The sequence below is a fragment of the Trachinotus anak genome, unplaced genomic scaffold (assembly GCF_046630095.1).
Source record: "Trachinotus anak isolate AG129_WGS33_773 ecotype Australia unplaced genomic scaffold, CSIRO_AGI_Tana_v1 ptg000002l, whole genome shotgun sequence".
NCBI lineage: Eukaryota > Metazoa > Chordata > Actinopteri > Carangiformes > Carangidae > Trachinotus > Trachinotus anak.
In genome coordinates, this window is record NW_027273853.1 from 21857143 (window position 1) to 21874624 (window position 17482).

Consider the following 17482-nt stretch of genomic DNA (forward strand, 5'->3'; position numbering starts at 1 on the left):
ATTTCAAGAAATCTAAGAATATGTCATTGATTGTGGGTTTTAATCTCTTATTCTGGTGACATTCGTGAGATGTTCTCTTACAGAAAGCATGTACACACACCTACATGTGAACACTAAACACCGGTGAAAATCTCTGTCTCTCATACTGATGCATTCAATCTGCAGAGGCTTTTGATTCTTTCAAGGACGCACCTGAACATGCGCCCACACACACACACACACACACACACACACTCACAGTGTCTCTCTGTTACATACCCCACACACTGAAGCACTTCTCTTTCACACACGCACTGTCTCATCCTCTCTCTCTCTCTCTCTCTCTCTCTCTCTCTCTCTCTCTCTCTTCTCTCTCTCTCTCTCTCTCTCTCTCTCTCTCTCTCTCTCTCTCTCTCTCTCTGTCTCTCGCTCTCTCAGGCCAGAGGAGAGGCTGGGCCGGTGTCTAGTCCTGGCCTGACAGTGTAGGGAGGGCCACAGAGGTGAGTGGGAGTTGATTGAGTTTGCTCAGCTACAGCCCATGGGACTGCAGACAATATTACAGGATTCACGCTCGCGCACACACACATACACGCACACACCTGAAGAGTGGCCAGCTACTACACACTCAATTTAATCAGGGCTTATGTCTATGGAAGTGAGCATATGTGACCTCCTCTGTTTCTGCACCTTCCTCTCCGCCTGCCTTTCTGTCTTTCTATCTGTCTATCAACGTATCATTCTGTCTCTTGGCTCCCTCCTTCCCTCTCTGAGTGCCTGTCTTCTCTGATACTTTTGATCTTTCCTACCATATCTATCACTATATGTGCAAGACCTTTAAAAAATGACAACGTTTTGTATGAGTCTGAGTGCTAAGCTTAGCAGTGCTGTTATTAACTGAGATAGATTTAATAGTGACAGGAATTTTGTTCTCAGTTAGGACTCTTAGATATTAAACTCATAGCTGCAAACTCAAGTGGGTAGAGAAAGGTGACAGTACCGCCATCCAGCTGCTTTTCTGGACAAGTAAAATGCGTCAAGACACCACCGCTGTGGAGGACCTTACATAGAGAACAGCAGGTGTGGGTGTTTTGACACACATCGTACACTGTCGACTGCCTTGAGAAGCAAACTCCTCGTGTCTCATAGTAATTGATTATGATTACAAAGTAGGTTCTGTAGCCCAGTTATAACAACAACAAATATCAACAACATTTCCAGTACAAACAGGTAGTGATTAAATAAAATTGTCAGTGAAGTGAATGAACCTTGTGTTGTAAAGTGTGGCAGTTTTGGCAAAGTGTCGGTGCATTTATTATTTTACATGACAGAAACTCATGAATGTGTTTCTGAGAGTGTTATTTAGATAACAATCCATTTAGCTTATTTTTACAAATTTTCTTCTTAATGTTTGGTTTTTGAGTGAAATTATTTTTCTTTTTTTCTTTTTTTTTGTCTCAGCCTTCTAAGTAACATCTACATACGGTGTGAAAGCTTACAGATAATAGAGCTAAACAGTTTACAACCTCTCCGATCATTTTTCTTGCCCTGTCCAAAATCTTTGTAGTGATGTTGCCAAAATGATGACCAAAACTACAAGGATAAGACCCAACTTGTAATAAATTAGCATTATACTTTAAAATGCTATATTATTAATTATGCTACTTTATCATATATTAATTTGAATTGCAATGTGTAATATGTAAAATTAATATAAATATATAATAGTTCATGCAACTAATATTTTTAAATATTACAGAAAATTCTTCTGTGCATCTGGTATGATCAATGAATACAGTTAAATAATTCTTAATTACAGTAACAAATTAAATTCACTGTTCATCTTTGCATTCAAAATTAGCCCTGCTCGTATAGCTAAACAACTTGCGTTAATCTTGGGTCAAAGTTGAATTTGGTTGAACTTGAGGTGCAAAATGTGGCTGAAAATCGCTTTGAAAGGTCTTTAGAAAAATGTGTCCATTTTGTCTATTGAAAGGAACAACCTTCAGTTTTGTATGCCATTGTACTGTCACAGTGCATCAGCACATACTGTGAGACATGCAAGGTAATGTTACGAGCGATGTGTGTCTGTTTTGAATTCTGACTAAAAATTGATGGGCAAAAATGTGTGTATTAGACTGTGTGTGTGTGTGTGTGTGTGTGTATACGCATGTCAGGATGGCGTGTTGCTACATAAGCCTGTCTGTCTGTGTCTATGTGTCTACATGTGTGCATGTTAATGAAGTCTCTCTGGGGTAATATAATTGCAGCATTCAGGTCATTTTCCAGAAAGCTTCCAATTAACAGAATCAGAGCGCTGCCCTCTCCTTTCCTCTCCTCTTTTCACTCATCTCCTCTCCTCTCTATCCCATCCCTTCCTCTGTCCTTTCATCTCTCTCTCCTCATCCCTCATCAGATTCCTTCACAGCTCTCTGTCTGTACCGTCCACAGTGCTCCTTCTCATTTCTGCACAGCTTCCATCAAGGATCACTTTTAATGACGGAGTTTGAACACGGTGGGACAAAGGCTTAGAAGAGGAGGACGCCGTACGGGAGATCAGAGGATTTGTATGTGTGTATGTGTCTGTGTCTCTGTGGACTCAATTTGTGATTGCGATCACCTGTTATTATGAGAAAGATAGGGGACCATCACACACAATGTAACATACACAGCCACAGGAACTTGGGTGTGGTTGGTGTGTGTGTGTGTTTGTGTTTTGATTTTTTCATTGACCTCCCCTCACTTTTGCCATCTTTCTTCTTCCCATTTGTTTTTTCTCTTATTAAAGTGGATGCTGGTAATTATGAATTATGACAAATTATCAATTTAGATACAGTGTATTTTTATATAAGATTATAAAATAACATGTACTACATACAAGAGTAATCTGGGTGGAAAAGATAGCAAAATCAAATCTGGTAATTGATGACTTATATGATAATAGCTTAGCTTGCTATAATAAAAATACGCCTGATTATAAAAAGAGAGCAAACCATCACCAACACCTCTTTTATAGGTGATTCATGGAAACAATATGACTGAGTGAGTGTTTTATTTTTTCTTTAGTATTAAAACTAACAAATGTGAACTGTATTGTTTGTAATAACAGCTTTATCACTGTCTGATTCTTTAATATCTGCATAAAATGGTGGTTTAATGAGAAGGTCCATCCTCTCCTCCCAAGTTATTGCAATGTCAAAATGTCCTTCATATACCCAGCAATAATCCATCGCTATAGTAAGATTCATGTCATACTCACCACTCTGCTGCTGAGTATATCTTTTAAACAGAAACACTGTCTTTTGCTCACTGTCTAATTTCAGTAGTTCTACTTTGATGTTTTTTTTCCTCCACACTGGCGATAGCCGGGACCACAGGTGTTACATTTTTTTGGTTGTCGTCCGTCATGACACAGTATCTCAGTAACACCTTGGTAGAATTTCTTGAAAGGATGAATTTGGTGGACAAAGGTCAAAGGTCAAGGTCACTGTGACTGCACAAAACATGGTTGTGGCCGTAACTCAAGAATTCATGCACTAATCATGATAAAATTTATCAAAAATGTCTGATAGGATAAAATGATGAATTGACGACATTTTATATCCAAATGGTGAAAGGTCAACTTCACTGTGGCATCATAACATTCTGTTAAAATACTTGTGGACATTATTTAACGCTGTAACTGAGGAACAGAGGAGGAGATTGTGACCAAATTTCCTTGACTGGTTGTTCAAAGCCTGCAGGGGCTGTAATATGTAGTTTCTAACAGATTTTAAACTATGAGTGAAAGTGAATGAAAGTGGACACATGCTGGATAATGTTGATGTTGAAAGTCCAACAGCCTTCTCCTTGCTGGTTGTGTTAAGTTTCACTTTAGCTGAACATTGGTTAAGAGAAACAGAAAAAGGAGAGTCAGGAATCAATCATTTCTGTTACAGAGACACACAGAGTAGCAAAATGGTGAGTATGACATGACTGAGAACCTGTAGTGCAGTTTACTGTGTAAGATGTTATAAGTAGCAGATAATTTAACCCTCCATCAGTTTTTTTTGTTTTTTGTTTTTTTTTTAACCCAGTCTACATACAAGGGCAAACTGGCAAATTGCCCTTGTATGTGCTGGCCCTGGGCTTTTCTTTGGGACGCAACCATTATTTGAATAATGGCTTTTATATGAGAATCTATAGTAATCTCATCATAGCTGTGTGAATAATGTCTAACATGTAATAAATATCTCAAAATTCTCCATCGACAAACTGGAACCAGAAACGTAAATCACCACTATTTGTTCAATGTTTACTTTGTATTTTTCCCTTGAAGCCACACAGAAGACCTGAAGCGAGCTTATGTCTCTTCTCTTTCCTCACTCAGTTTCTCTGGCGTAAATCTGAGCGTTGCCAGACTCTCCTCCACATCCACTGCCCTTCAGGAATAGTCTTGGCATTCACCTTCGTCACACACCCCTTCTATCTCTAAAAGTACGCAGTAACTGTCACCTTTTCTATCACCCCCTCTTTGCCTCTCCCAACCTGCCAACCCCACTGCTTCCTTTCTCTCTCTTTCTCTCTCTCTCTTTCTCTCTCTCCCCCTCTCTCTCTCTCTCTCTCTGTCTCTCTCCATCTAAAGGTGAATGTTAGCGGTCACTGTCGGCAGATTTGCCCAGAAAATTGAATCAGCCAGCAGGTTGGGGGCCAGGGAGGCACAAGTGCCAAGCTCTACACTGATTTAATTTAATTCTGTGTGTGTGTGTGTGTGTGTGTGTGTGTGTGTGTGTGTGTGTGTGTGTGTGTGTGTGTGTGTGTGTGTGTGTGTGTGTGTGTGTGTGTGTGCGTGTGTGTGCGTGCGTGTGTGTGTGTGTGTGTGTCTCCACATTTGTCTCTACATATGTATGTACGTGTCTACATTACATGTGCAGTATTTTGTAGGTATCTGTCTCTGTACATAGAGAGTTTAACCACAAGGAGACGTCTACTGTACTCCATTCTGTTCTATTCAATTGTATTGTGTTCTTTCTATTTTTATTGAAATGTGATTGTAGGAAAAGATTAAGTGAAAGACAATAAGTAGGAAAACAAAGAGAGACAAACTCTTACATAGAGATTTTAAACACAGGACCCCGATACAACCTGCAACCTTTCTGTGCCAGTCTGTTCTCTACAGACAAAACACCAAAGAACTTCTGGTTTTCTATGGTTACGGAATATTTTTATTTTGAATATAATTTACATCATCTACATAATATTTGTCACTCTCTATTAAAATTATTTCTCAGTAAGGCAGAAAAAAAACAGGTATTTTTTTTCTGAAAGGGTTTGTGCTGCAGTGTCTGCATAGCAATTTGTAATTGACCGTTCACTAAACCTGTCCCCTGAAAAGTGATTGTCTAATCATAGTGTAGCAACAGTCTGCATTTAAAGACAAATGTGGTTTATTTTCTTAATCATCCCCCAAAAGCCGAAAACACAAGAGCAAAACTTGGAAAACTGAGGAATTATAAGGAATGAATTAACCACCATCTAAATGTGCGATTCAGCTGTTTACTACACAAATGGGAAAAATGGACCAACTTTCCTTTTCATGACAGCAGGTAGTAACAAATCTCCCTTAAATTCAGGGACTGTCCTGTCTCATGCTTTTGCGCTGCCTGTGCTGAACATTTCTCTCCTGCATCTGGCCGCTCTCTGGCTGGACATCTTCACCTTTCTGCTCTCCTTCCTGGCTGAAGAAGTTTTGGATTATACCTTTGAACTGACAGTAAATATCGTATGTGCAGTATAATGTGCAGGATTATTCTCAATGCGCATGTGCAAACATCCAAAAACTGCTGCTTCACTCTCTGCTTGACAAGACCCAGACTTTCAAAGCCATGGGATCCAGTCACACACACGAAAATGACGAAAATGTAGTCATAGTATTCAAGCTAGCTTTCAGAAACAGTAGCCTACTATGGCCATAAGTGGGCAGTAAATGATATGATCAATGCAATGCAATTATTGTTTTCTTATTTCTTTTTCCTTTCATTATTTTTTATCTTTCTTTCTTTCTTTCTTTCTTTCTTTTGTCATTTTGTATGATCTAAATTTTTGGAGGGCTTTAACATAAGCCCTCAATGGGTTTCTTACCTCACCTGCACATTCAGTTCATAAAAAAACATATACATTGTATTTGTGATGTTTTATATTTGCAAATAAACAGAAATCAAATCAAATCATTTCAGATAATTCAAATCAAATCAAAATCAAACAGATCAGATACAAGGAGAGGTAATATTTCCACTTCACTATTGTTCTAATTGATATCTAATTTTAGCTTTAGCTGGTGAAGCACCGCTTACCACACCACTGCTTTATTGTAGGTATACAAAGCATTCAAGGGCTACCTAAGAACAAATAACATTTTAATTACGTTGTTATGAATAATGCTGCAGTTTGATAGTAGGAATAAGTAGAGTTACTTTGCAATAACAATGTCTTCTATCGATCATCAGCTGCTGAGGATGTTGACTGATGTCTGAGAAGTGTAGTTTCAGCCTTTTAGCCCGGTTTATATTATATATGTAGCCATTAGTTGCATAATCAAAACCTTTTTCCAAACAAAACTACTGGAAGCATTAAAATATCAGCTGGAACGTTTTTCAACCAATTCACAGAGTTTGAGCGTCACTTTTAGCTTACGCTAGCAAGCTAAAGGTGAAGAAATATGGCAATAACATTCATGTTTCCAGCCAAAGAAATCCATGGCTGGAGAATGAGAAGCCTGCTTTTGTTTGTTTGCCACAATTATGTTTGTAAACTGTATCAGGTTATTTGGAGTGTTATGTAACTCTATATTTAGTAGAATCAAATATAGGGAAACAAAAGAGAGGAATTAAGAAAGACTGAAATGAAATGTTCTCTTCTGTTACAGACAACAAAATATGAGGCCAGAGCAGGAACAGCAGACAGAGAAGCAGGAGACAGCAGCAGAGAGAAACAACTTCCATCCAGACAAAGATTTCACAAGAGACAGAGAGACAGTACGAAAGAGAGGGAGATAAAGAGAGGTGCCTCTGACTGTCAGGAGGACCAAAACAAACACCAGGTGCCATGTCGCCAAAGGGCCCGTTCCAGCCAGACTGACACTAAATTAGACCCTCCACTGTCAAGTTCAAAGCAGCAAAACACTGACACAACATCAAGTGTGAACCTCTGCCTATGTTGGCTTGAAGAGAAGGTTTTCTTTCTTCCTCTGTCTCCCTTTTCCTTTCTGTCTTCGCTCTGATTACTCTTCATCCTTTATATGCTCCCTTCGTTCAACTCCCTCCCTCATTCTGCCTTGTTTTTATCCTTTTTATCCCATCTTTTCACCATCCCTCCATCCATCCCTGCAACCCTCCCTGCCATTGATTGTGCTGCCCTCTTCACCCCATCTCTCTCATTCATAATTGAACAGCATTAACTGCTGCTGAGGCCAAGCAGTCATTTAATTAGCTGACCAGCCTGCAGAGAGTCTGCCTTTTCTATACTGCAAAGTGTAGCCTACATCAAACTCCTGCTCAGAACATTCAAAATACAGAGAATTGGCCAGTGGTGTTTTTGAATATGAGGATTATTTAATAGTAATATTATTTAATATAAATAGTGAAATTATTCAATAGTTATATTTTTCCCACTAAATTGAATTAGTTTGGGTAATAGGTGCTGAATTTATCAAGTACTGCATTTTTATTTTTTGTGTTTGTGTTTGTGTTTGTGTGTGTATTTAAGAATGTCCGAGTGAACATGGCAGCTTCCTTATCTGGTGCTGATAATAAAGATACAAGAATTACAGCTTCCACATGTTTAAATTCATTTTAGATTTAGAAAACCAGCTTTGGAAAAAAGGAAATAATGCTAAGTACAACTTAATTTCAACAATCTGTTGTTTTCAGACACCAAAGATTAGCTCTTCTGTTATGTGAAAAGTCAAAGTCCCTAATAGATTTCCCAGCCTTGACAGGAATGTATTTTCTCTGTGACTGCGTGTGTTACCACCCACATGAGATGTTTTCTCTTGTTTTCTTCTTTATCAGAAAATACAGAATGTGATAATGTGAGAATTTTGGAAACATCACACCGGTTCCTCACCTGCCCAAGGCTGACACTTCTGTATGGATCGCAGGTAAAGCAGTGTTGTGACAGAAACAGCAAAATGGGATTTAACACAGTTAAACAGGTACAAAAGAGGAAGAAAGAAATAGAACAGAAGAATGACGCATAGAAACTATAGACATTACGTCAATTGAATGATCACACATCAAATTGGCTACAAGTGTTTCTGATCTACTCACTGAATCCCCGGCAACTGCTGCTCTGTAGCTAATTCTGACCCTTGACCTAATCATGAAGATGGAGTTTTCTGGGTCATATCAAGTATTATTATTATCATACATTATCACAGTTGTTAAAGCAGCTATAATCAGTATGTTTAAATGATATTGGGTCACTGTAGTAATATAAAAGGTGTCACTTTCAGTGATGAAGACATACATATTTATTTGGCCAAAATAAGGTCGATTTTCAGGTCACTTGAAAGTTAACATGAATGGTCTTATTCTACTGTCTTGCACTTTGTGTGTGGATTTCAATGTTTGGAGAATACATTGTTCCAGCCCAGTCTTCCAGTTATTTAGTCACATTGTAAAACATTCATCATGCTCCCTGCACCAGCTTGCTTCTGTGGTGTACAAATAATTACTGTACTCCCTGTGATTCATAACCGTCATCACAGCTCTCTGGTTTCTTACAAACCACACTCTCTCACACCGGCTCCCTCACCTTGTTGTGCTAATGCACGCTATGGAATCTGTCCAAATCTGACCACACCATGAGATCAACCAGTTGTGGTTACTTACCCACAATACTCAGGGAAGCAACAAGGGTGAGAAGTGTGATTTCACTATGTGAGTGTGCATTAGTATTTAGAGTCCAAATCAAATCCTCCCCATGTCTCTCTGTGGTCTTTTTATTTTTTCACTCCTCATTAACGCTAACTTATACCAGAAGAAATCATATCTGATGTGTTTGCAAATGTTGCCCAGCTGCTCTCCAATACAGCGCTGCAGGCAGTATCCATCCTCGCTGTAGCTGAATCCAAATGTCCACCCTCCGGACTGTAGGCTGAGCCTTTGCTGTCTTCAGTCATGTAGTGTGACACGTCTGAAGTGCTCCCCATCGTGATGTGTGGGCGCTTGGCCGCTGCTGTATAGGACAAGGCTTCGAACCTCACGTTTCCATGGATACAAATGTACGTTCTTGACCCTATGGTCATCTCACAGTATTTTAATGAACAGTTGTCAGTGTTATCAACATTGACAATTTATGCCAGCTATTTGCAAGGTCTGCTGATTTACATAGTGTAACAGAGACAGATAATGGTTGATATTTACATGAGCAATAATAACTCCAATGTTGTACTCACATCAAACCCTCACTTGGAGTTTTTTTGTTGTTGATTGCAAAGGCTGCCAGTTGTGCAGGTCAGTACAAGTCACCTGCTCCTCCTGTATCAAGCTGTTTTGACCCCTTCTACAGTAATTCATGTTCTACTGTGAGTCTCCTGTTTAAGTGCTCCATTTATTTCTTTATGCAGACGCCAGCTAAGGGGGCTGGTGTTGTTATGGTTGGGGTATGCTTGAAACAAACTAGCTTGTACAAAATGTAAAGGAGGGCAAAAGTGTTTATAGCTGTTCTGAATGGCTTCATTTGAAGGTGGGATAAAAAAAGAAGTGTCAGAGTTAGTTGTGTGAATAGTGACAGGAGAAGAAAGCTTTGGCGATAAAAGTCCTGCTTACTTTCTCACCTTTTGCCGATCACTGCTTGAAGTGTGCCTGCTCGTAGAAATGTTGATTCTGGAAAGTTACAAAAATGAATCGACCAAGATTCAGACTTTATCTGCCTATAAACAAATCCGGTTTGTAGACAAAACTTTTCAACAAAATTTAGTAACATAATTAATCAACAGTTAAATTTCTTGTCTGAGCTGGACAAATGGGAAAAATTAGGAGGTAAAGTCCACATGACCCTGGACCGTAAAATCAGTTTTACTCTCGTAAGTCTCCATTAAATCCTCATGTTTCAATCTTATTCTGAACAACATGCTGGGAAAGAAATGACCGCACACGACCATGGGGTCATTTGCGAGCCGCCAACCCTACATATCTCTCCATTGCATGGTACTGCATTTCCTGGCTGAAATTCCACTTTGCCATTAACATATGTTCCTGGATTGTTTTTAAATGATGCATTTTTTTAAGTTTTCAGTGCGAAGTTTGATTATTTAATTCATCAATGCTGCGTTTAATCAGCTACTCCAGAACTTTCACATCCACACAGTGAAGATAAAATAGAAGAGGTGTGTTAATGTTTCTTTTTCCCTAAAGCCTGTGTCATAATAACATCAGACTAGTGCTCTGAGACTGAACGCAGTTACTTCCACGATTAAAAACTACCTTCACCTGTTGGCGAGGGCAACAGCTAAATTATTAACATCTGTTTTTCACTGTCAGTGTAAATATGTTCAGTTCAGTTCTGCCAATCTGCTGTCGGATTCATAGACAGGGCGTCATCCCCTCAGTCCACCATGCACTACCTGCTATCGGCCATGGAGATGGAGGACAATGGATTTAAACAGCTGTAGCTTTTGAAAACATAACTGAATGTTTGTGCAAATGTAGTTGTGACACCAGGAGCGATCACCACATTATCTTCAGGGATGGACACTGCTCAAACACTGAACAAACATGTCGGTGTTTGGTTGGCCTGTTACACTGATAGCTTTGTCAGCTCTCTAAAAAAAAACTAAGAAAGGGACATTATTCAGTCAAAATTCTTATTCCTGGCAACCTCAGTTGTTCTGTCACTTGATATGAAACCACCTTGCACCCCACTTGACCCACTGATTCAGAAATATTTGTTTATTTGCACCCACACCCACACAGTCCCTCCTGCCACAGAGAAAATGAGACAGATGACAGAGCAAAATGAAGACAAGAAGTATTACTGACACCTCCCGACCACAAAGACAATGGGAAAAGAAATACACAAACACTTACACTGTGCCCTCAGAGCACAGTACAAATAAGCCCCTGAAGACACAAAAATGAAAATAAACTCTGCGTCTGTAATTTTGAATCTTTGACAGGGTCAGGACGAAGTGCTCCTGGTGCCCTGACAGAGTCAGTGTGGTCCCTACCCATTCCATTTGTCGAATGGCTCCAGTGGTAAATGATTTATATATCAGTTTTAGGCATTTAGCTAAAACCAGAGTGATTAATAAAATACTACAAAAAGTTTCTTGAGCTTGAATCCCATGATTATTAGAAATACAACCAGCAAACAGTAAGAAGTGTGAGGTTGAGAGTCTTACCAGGGCCGTACTGCGGTGTTCAAAGTCATCAAAATTATTTATCAGAATCAATTTTCAGTTGGACTTTCCCTTAGATTTTTCTCTGCCACTCTAAATGCTCTCCGCCTCTTTCATTCCCAGACTGCCAATATTCAGTTTGTTATACTTGGCAGCCGCACACAGCTGGCAGTGAGGGAAATAAAAACAATTCACATCAAGAACCATGAGTTTAAATAAAACCTGACGTAAGATTGAGTTGATGCCTTGGTCCACTTGCTGCACCAGTTCACTCACTCATCTCATCTCATCCTTGAAGAAGCCGCACAAATAAAGATACATGCATGCAACTATGTGCTGAGCTTGTATGTGCGTTTGTATTCATTTTTCTCAGACTTCATTCTTTTTGAGCTCATCATCTGTGACAGCTGTAACACTCTGCTCTTTGACAGATTTTCTCTCCACTTCGTTTAGAGTAAGCAGTAGAAATGTTGAGAGGGAGAAGCTATGAACTCATTTTCATCTTGAATTTACTTCCTCCGTGGCAGCAACACTTTACTCGACCCTTCAGACCCTCCTGCAGGTTAAATTGGACTAACTCAGCAACGTTAGGGCTGACTAACTCTCACTATAAAGATGGTACTCTCGCCATTCAAAAAGAACACCTGATGTTGTCGACACATAATTGTCGACTGACCGGATATAAGGATACGTTTTATGTATTTGTGCCTTGTTCACTCACTTATCACAAAGACATTGTGCATCAGTTACATTCAGTGCCAGTGCCCTTCACCATGGCAGAATTAATTTTATATTGTTACACCGCGTCGGAAATGTTGCTATTAGGTTGGACATTTAACAATCAGTGCGTCAGCATGAACGAGAGATTGTGTTGTAGAAGTGTTACACTTGTAATGTAGTTTTGCAAATTATGGTGCAATACTTCTTTCATCAGAATAGAGTTTGCAGTCTCCATTATTAGTTTAGTCGCAGCATGTAGATTCACCACAGAGAGGGAGAGAGAGAGAGAGAGAGAAAGGGTCCTGCCATACATTCATCTTTATAACTGGAGGCAGTGCAGTGTACATACAGACCACCTACTGTGTGCATGCTGTATACTGTATGTGTGCACATGTGTGATTATAGAGGGAGCTGCCATATGGGTAGATGAGGAGCATTTGTGCATCTGGACGTGCTTGAATGGGTGTAGGTAGGTGGTGTGTGTGTGTGTGTGTTTGTCCTCCAAACACTGTGAAAAGACTTTGTCCTTCATGACAAGCAGACGGGGACAGAATTGAATCTTTCCCTTTCATTCCCGCTGAATGTTTGAATAGAGTAATATGCTTCACACTTTCTTTCTTTCTCCTCAACAGAATGCCAAACAAAGAACTGCGTTCAGCCTTTAATTGAAATGCTGGGTTGCATAAAAGGTGCCACACATGCACACACACAGATGTATTCCAACATACAAAAAGCATGCAACAGACATTCAGCACAATCTCTCTCACACACACACACACACACACACACAAGTAAGTACGGCATATCCAAACACAAATCCTTATACAGCTGTGTTATGAGAAACCTTTTCTGATTGCGTTCATTTCTATGAGCCTCCCTCTGCCCTCTCTTTGACCTGTTACACTCAAATTTGAATTCTCATATTTTTCTAACTTACACTTTCTCATATTTTATGTCAGATCTGCCCCCTGGCCCAGCTCATTCTCTCTTTCTTTTATTCTCTTTTTTTTTCCCCCCCCTCCATCCTTTCGTCATCCTCAACACGCTGATAGCTCCCCTCTTCTCTCCTCATTATCTTCCTCTGCCACAGCAGACATCGAGCAGCGACGGAATAAAAACAGAGTGAAGACACGCTCAGTGACCCTCCTCTCTTCTTCATCCATCTCTCCTCCTCCTCCTCCTCCTGTTCGCTCTTCCTCCTTCCACTTCTGTTTTTTTTAAGGATTTTAAAGGGATCGCTTACTGTGCCCCTTTGGTTGCAGAGTGGCATTCTACTGATGCTAACAAGCCATTTTAGGGAAAGTGAAACTTTTTCTCCGCACAATATGACAAGTGTCTGGTGAAGAAAAATAACCAGGCAAAATTCAAAATGCCAAGGTGTAGCTTTAAGACGACAAGGCTAAATTGGCTATTATTTTTCCTTCCTGTCTGTCCCTCTCTACCTCTCTTCCAACTCCCGGTCATTGTCTTTATTAATGAATGCAGGCAGCCACATATATCTACGTACTGCATATGTGCAGGTGTGTGTGTTTGTGTGGACTCAAACTTTATATCTTAATCAGTGAGAGTTTAGTGGCAGTCTTACTGTAAGTGCACTGGTGCAGATAAAAAGTGGTTGTAGCTTTAAAATGGTTGAAAGTTGCGACCTGTAAGATCTGTTCATCACACAGTAGCCACACACACATGTCACATGTCACACTGGTTGCTTTGTCACAACAAAATTTTAAATATTAAAATATGAAGAATCTCATCACTGCATCTTTGCACTGCATCTAATTGGCCCAAGGCCCATGATGCAGTCACAGGTGAAGCAGGGTGACATATTTGTTAGTGACTGGTCCAGAGGGAGAACTGCATTATTTGTTTGGGTCAGATGACATTTTACAACTTTCTCTTTTCTTTTTGTGTATAATTCGCTCATATTTCCCTCTGTCCAAGGTTCAAGGTTCATCTTTATTTAAGGTGACCAGTTTTCTGAAATGACAACCAGGGACATCTCCAGTTCGGTCAATATATCCAATGTTTTCATCTATGAAATAAAAAAAAAAGGGACAATCCTGGTTATGTGTATTTTGACCATGGTATTTGTAGTACTGTAATAAACTATGATGAAGGCTGGATGATAAAATAGGTGGGATCGCCAAAATACAGAATTATCTCATAATTGGAAACTAAAAGACGTCTTCTGTAGTGAACTGATACAGGACACGCTTTGTCCCATATTTTTAAGACTCAATTCAATGCAAATGCGTGGGAGATAAATATTACTGGTCTGTTTTTAATTCACAGTTAAAAACGGGGACATTTCCGGGGACAGCTCCAGCCATGGACAATCACCCAAAAAAAAAATCATAGGCAGAAGATCACACAGTGAAATGCAGATGTACGCCCTCTCATACTACACACGCAGAAAAATGCATGAAGATGTTGAATAAGAACAGAATTAAAAAACAAAATGAGAAAGAAAACAGAACAGGGTAGGCTGAAAAAAGAAAATATTTATCTGATGTGACTGTGTTCTCTTGTTGTGTGTCATACACACAGGTGACAAATTCCATCAGAGGTGCAGAATGTGCCTTCACCATAATGTCCTCAGTTTTGTTTTTTGTTTGTTTTTTTGTTTGTTTTTTTCCAGATTTCTTTATTGGATTTTCTACAACACAAAAATGTCAAAAACATTGCATTACAAATTGCACCGTTATGTCAAATAAGACATCAAAAGTAATAGGGTATAGCTATAAACTGCAGTACAAATACATGAATAATGTTATAGAAAAAGATATAGCTTATATCTAAAGAAAACAAAATAACACTGAACACACTGGTCACCCAATTTTAATTATATACAAATACAAAATTTACAAAATAGAAGGAAAAGTTTAAAAAAAAAAAAAAAATAGAGTGGCTGGAAACATTTGATGAAAGCTGACACAAACCCTTTAACGTGCAAAAAAAGGTCCCCATGTATTATTAAATGTGGCAAGTGACCCATTATAGTACATCTAATTTTTTCCATTTTAACAAAGTAAAAAAAATGTCCTTAATCCATAAAGAATGAGAGGGAGGTACAGAGGTGATTTCCTCCTCAGTCAAATCAGACGCTTGGCTAATAAGGTAAACGCTACAAAGTCTGCCTTATATTCTGGAAGCAGCAGAGGTTGAGGAGGAACCTGTTGTTGGTTCAAACTGGGTCCTGACACAATCTGAAATTAAGTTAGAATTAAATATGATTCACATGCAAGTGACATAAACACCACATGATTTTTGAAAACATAAGATCTGTGTGGAGCATTTTTTTTTTTTTTTATCAGCTTGAGGTCTGACCCTGTTGGCACTCTTGTAATGACATGATGCTGTTGTGCCCTCTTCTCTGTATTGCCCTGTATGTAATAATATTCCTTTGTTAAGTTCCTCGCTCATTTATCCAAGGTTTTCTTTCAACATGCCACCCATCTTTATATATTACTGTGTCCAAACACAGTCGGGTCTAGAAGTCTGAGACCACATCCCCATTTTGACTGCTACACCTTTAACCCTTGAAAATTTGATATTTGGCCGTAGCAGTGCTACATCGGTCACAAAGAGTAAACAGAAGGATGACAGCACACCCACAGAGGAGAGGAGAGGAGAGGAGAGGAGAGAGGTACATTTTCACATGGGTACATGGGTGAAAGATGGATCTGTGTTCACTCATATCAGTCTAAACCAGTTTAAAACCTTAAAGCAAGATGTTCTATTTCGACTAAATGTATTTTTTTACTAAATGATGCTTCCCTACATCTTTATCATTATGTGGCACAATGTGGTTATTGTCAAAATAGCTCAACTTCAGATATGCAACGACCATGCGAGAAACCAAACCTCAGAAACAAACCACAGAAGTCGCTGTAGCACAACCAGTCAGCCTGTCTCTCATCTGACTTTGTCAAATTGTTTTATCATCACATTGCTGGTTATGACTTTATCGCGGGTCTGTCTACATGTACAGTAGCTAAAGTATTATATGAATTTCCTGGGAGAAGAGGAGGTTCAGCCTCTTCCAACACCACAAATCATTCTTAATTATTATCCAGTAGATCCACAACAAAGAGAGAATATTGTAATGAGGAGCTTCGCTACTTTCCTCTGCACATTGCAGCCGCGGTGAACACTCATTTTTCAGACCTGCATTTGCATAAATTCTCCTCTTTTTTAAGTTGGTGCTGCCAAAAGTGATAAAGTGCATGCAGCACTAGGAAGGAGAACTGGGGGGGCTGCAGAGGGGGGAATTGTGTTGTAGGTAGCAGAAGGGGGAAAAAATAGATTTAAAATAACAGCGAATGCAGAGGATCTGCATAGACAGTCTGCAAGGGGACAAAAATAGGTGGACAAGAAAAGTGGCTGCACCATGAGAGGTAGTGGTTCCACACGTGAGCAGTAAGACGAATAGAGAAAGAGGAAAAAACCCAAAATAAAGTAATGGAGAAAGAACATCAGATCTGATTTTACCAGTATAATGAAGAGAGAGGAGAGTCGAAGGAAGCGGCAGAGATAATGTGAGTGGGACAGATAACAAACAGAGAAAGCTGCAGGCAGGAGGCTATAATGGACTTTTGAGTGGAGAGAACGAGAGATAGATTTATGAGGAGAGAGGGATGAGTGCGGGGAAATACTGAGATGGCGTGATAGAGTGCTAAGTGGAAGGGGTAAATTGTGGCCGTGCTTCTGTTCTGTTTTTACAAAGCCCGTCATAAAAACAGTGTTTAAATTTAATAGGCGGCTGCAGAGGCATGCGCATACTCACACACACACACACACACACACACACACACTGTTGTACAGCTATCTTTGTGGGGACCCATCACTGGCAGAATGCATTCCCTAGCCCTTTAATTTAATCTTAACCATCACAACTAAATGCCTGACCTCAACCCTCACCCTAACTCTAACCTGGACCTAATTCTAACCCTTAAAACAAAGTCTCAGTCCTCAAAAACACACACACACAATCTGAAACACTCAGGTTAGTCTCTCACTAAGTTGCAGAGCACATGATATCATCGTTGAGAACTAAGCCTGTCTATGCTTTGTATCCATAGTAAAGCCTCTGTATTTAATACACAGTAAAAAGGAAACACTGTCCTTTACTTAAATGTCAGCGTCCTGTTTATTTGATGACAGTCATTTGAGTGATGTACGAATGGAGAAAGAATTCACTTGAGTGAAGCAGACTTCTGCATTTCTGGAGACAGCTGAGCAGTGTTTATGCGCAGGAGCCTCACACAGGAGAACTCTTCATCAACTGAAATGTGCTGGACACTTGTGGGAGCAGGGGTTTCGCTTAATCTCTGGGTAAGTTAGTCGAATTAAATATATACATCTTAATTAGTCAACTGCAATTTCACTGTTCACAACTGTGTTTTGGCA

General features: G+C 39.5%; 1 long non-coding RNA gene across 1 annotated transcript; it reads left to right on the forward strand.

The window, feature by feature from the left end:
- Positions 1 to 5243: 5243 nt before the first annotated feature.
- LOC139627235 (uncharacterized) lies at positions 5244 to 10136 on the forward strand. The gene is made up of 4 exons (XR_011692538.1): positions 5244 to 5561; positions 6881 to 7054; positions 8025 to 8113; positions 9033 to 10136. It is a non-coding gene; the product is annotated as an uncharacterized lncRNA (long non-coding RNA).
- Positions 10137 to 17482: the final 7346 nt, after the last annotated feature.